The sequence below is a fragment of the Colius striatus genome, chromosome 8 (genome assembly GCF_028858725.1).
Source record: "Colius striatus isolate bColStr4 chromosome 8, bColStr4.1.hap1, whole genome shotgun sequence".
NCBI classification, from domain to species: domain Eukaryota; kingdom Metazoa; phylum Chordata; class Aves; order Coliiformes; family Coliidae; genus Colius; species Colius striatus.
The window spans coordinates 12,128,634-12,132,132 of NC_084766.1; positions in this window are offsets into that span (position 1 = coordinate 12,128,634).

Here is a 3,499-nt window from a genome sequence, read left to right on the forward strand (position 1 = left end):
TATTTCATTATCTGAATTATGATTAACCAACCAGTCACTGTGCAATCTGTATTTGATTATTGTAATGATTCCAGTACTGAAAACCTATCTGAATATTGAAGAGACTGTTGACTAAACTGTCATCGAGGTTTTGCTATGGAGCCTGATGCTAATTCAGACTTAAGTGAAACTTAAGCCGAGAAAGGCAACTTGAAAATCCTGTAGTGTTACCTATTTGGATTGGCTGTTTTGTTCAGACTAAACTCAAAATTAGATGTTTAGTCTCCCAAAAGGGTAGGGTTTCTTGGGAAACTGTGGTGGTGGGTTTTTTTGGTGTGTGGGGTTTTATTGATGTAACTTTGTGCCAACTAACAAGTAGTGGTCTGTATTTCCTAAACAGAGGTTTTCTGGTAGATGTGGGCCTTTCCTTTTTAAACCTTCCTTCATGTATGCTGTTAAAACCCTTAGCAAAACCCAAGCAAAAAATCTCAGTGAACACGTTTTCTGGACCTTTTTTGCAAGGCTTCCTGACTTATTGCCTTGAAGGAAAGAATTCCTTGATATTGTTAATAGAGTAGAAAGCCTTTGAACTACTTATTGCTACAGTCACCTGTGCATTATGACATACATCGTAGAAGCAGACTGACTAAGGGACCTTGCAGTGATTTTCTTCATTTCAGGACACTTCATACGAAACTCCCACCCACTGAAGAAATTGTAGATTTCAGCACACTGTTGTGGGGATTTTTTTCCACTTTAGTTATATAACAATGTTTAGCAGGTAGCTGTGGTGGTTTAGCCTGATGTCCACCAAGTCATAAAATCACTCCCCCCCCAAACTAGACAGGAGAGAGAGGGAGAAATATAACAAATGGCTTGTGAGTTAAGGATGGAGAGATCACTTGGCAATTATTGTTTCTTTAATAAATCAAACCTTTTTCTCCCTAAGTTGAATCTGTTTTGCCCGTAACACTAAGAGCAGGGAGGTGAGAAATAAAACTGTCTTAAAAACACCTCCTCCCCCCCCTCCTCTTCTTAGGACTCCCTTTCCTTCCCCCCCGGCAGCACAGGGGATGGAAGATGGGGTTTGCAGTCAGTTCGTTACAGATGGACTTTGCCGCTGCTTCTTTTCAGGGGGAGGCCTCCTCACACTTCCCACTGCTACACTGTGGGGTCCCTCACGAAATTCTCCAGTGTGGGTCCTTCCCATGGGCTGCAGCTCCTCACTAACTGCTCCAGCATGGGGCCTCCCATGGGGGCAGCTCCTCACACCCTGCCCCAATGTGGGTCACCCACTGCGAAAACAGTCCTTCGGGGACAGACTGCTCCAGCCTGAGTCCCTCACAGGATCACAAGTCCTGACAGCAAACCTGCTCTGGTGTGGGCAGCTTCCCCCATGAACTCCTAGGTCCTGCCAGGAACTTGCTCCAGGATGAACTTCTTATGGAGTTACAGCCTCCTTCAGGCATCCACCCACTCCAGCGTGGGCTCGTCCACGGGCTGTGAGTGGGTCTCTGCTTCCCGATGGCCTCCATGGACTGCAGGGGGACAACCTGCTTCATGGTCCTCACCATGTATCACAGGGGAGCCTTTTCAGTGCCTAGGCACCCTCCTCTCCCTCCTTTTCCACTGACCTTGGTGCCTGCAGAGATGTTTTCACATTCTCTCTCCCTATTGCTGCTGCAGTTTTGCAACTGCATAACAGCTTTGTTATTAACAGAGGTGTTACCTCCATCACTGATGGGCCAGGCCTGGGTCAGGTGCAGGGTCCAGTTTAGAACTGACTAGCCCTAACCCTGTGAGCTACACGGGAAGCTTCTGGTAACTCTTTTTGTTTAAAGAAGCCACCCCTGTAGCCCCTGTGCTACAAAAAAACCTGGCCCAGGCAAAACCACTACAGTAGCAGAAACATTTGTGAACGTGGGCTAAAAGGTATCTTTCTGCTGGTGGGACACACTCAGGGAATTGTTCTACAGTACTGGTACACGTTTCCTAGGCTCAAGAGGAAGCAGATGCAGCAAAGGTGAGACTTTGGGGGGTGGGGGGCTTATTTTTCTTGTTTTAAAGGTGTATTTTCTCCACTAGTGACTGAACATGAGGAGGAACCTAATAGGTCTTGTAAAATCAGTAGACTGCCAAAATTGCTTTCATCTTTTCTGTAGATCCTATTCAGGAACACAAGGGGAGCCTGCCTTGTTTATGTCTGCCTGCCTTTGAAAGGTTCAGCAACAGATCCTTCTGTGTGAATTAGAGTAGGAATCCTGAAAGCAGCTGGAGCAGAGACTATAAGGACTTCAAATAAAAGTTGGGATTTCACTGCTGCCTGTTAATGAACTATATGGATGAGGAAGCTCAGAAATTATATAGAAAGCTCCTTTTGTCCATACTGTCAACAGTTCCAAGGTAAGCAACACTTTGACCCTCACAGAGCTCTTCCTGGGCAACGAACCTGCCCTGTCACATGGCACTTGCTGCTTCTTCATGAGCTACACCATCTCATCCAATCTTTCCACTAATTTTAGTTCTCCTAGACTAAGAATACTAAGGGGAGGTCATCTTAATATACTGCCTTAAAGGAAACAATTTCTTGATATGGCTCTGGGGAGAAAGACTTGAAAAAAATCTGGAGCAACCACCCTTCTATAAACTTAGTGTGATAGTGAAGCTGCACTTTCAAACGTAAAACTAGGAAAAATGCAAGCATAGCCATGTGTATTGTAGTCCTGAAAGCTCTACACCAAAGAAGGCCACTCACCATGCTTTTGGCAGAACTTTCCCCAGGTCTAATTAATAACATTTAATGTCTATACTAATAATACTAGAATTGTCAACCTCACTGGTGCTTCTCTTGTCCATAGGATGTGGAGCTTTTAGGTGGCACTCTACAAGCTGTCTGAAAGCCCTGGAGTGAACAGAGCATTTATGATAGTTTCATTTGTTTTATGGAATCAGCAAACAGACCTGACTTGTTTTGTAGGTTCCTAATTACTAGATCGAGCCAGAGACAGCAGCCTGGGGAAAAGGCTATAACTATAGAGCAAAGTTAGCTATTTGTAGCAGCTCGCAATCATCTAGGCTAGATTAAATGCTGATGAAAAATCCTCCCCCTTTTAAAATCGAGGTCATGGAAGAGGGAGAGCTCCTCCCACTTAACCGTTGCTCTAGAACAGTTTCTGAGCTGTTAGTGCTTCTCTGGGGCACCTCCTGCAGCTCTGCCGCTGGCGAGATTTGACGATATCCCCTTGTCTCCTTCCTACCTCGAGCAGTCTCCTAGCGTGGCATCCTTTACTTGTACGAGTAGCTCTCTGTTCGGGTCGGCTCCTATAGTTATTCTTCTAGAGCCCTTCTTAACGCTAAACAACGATCAGTTCGCCCTGTGAAGCAGCTGCCTTGCTCCCTCTGCCTCGAGCGCAGCTGCCCTAGAAACGACGTGTTCCCCCCACGTCCCGGGCGGCGGGGCCGCAGGTGCGAGCGGCGGCAAGCGGCGGGGCGGGGCGAGGCGGCGGGCGGGCCGCGGCCA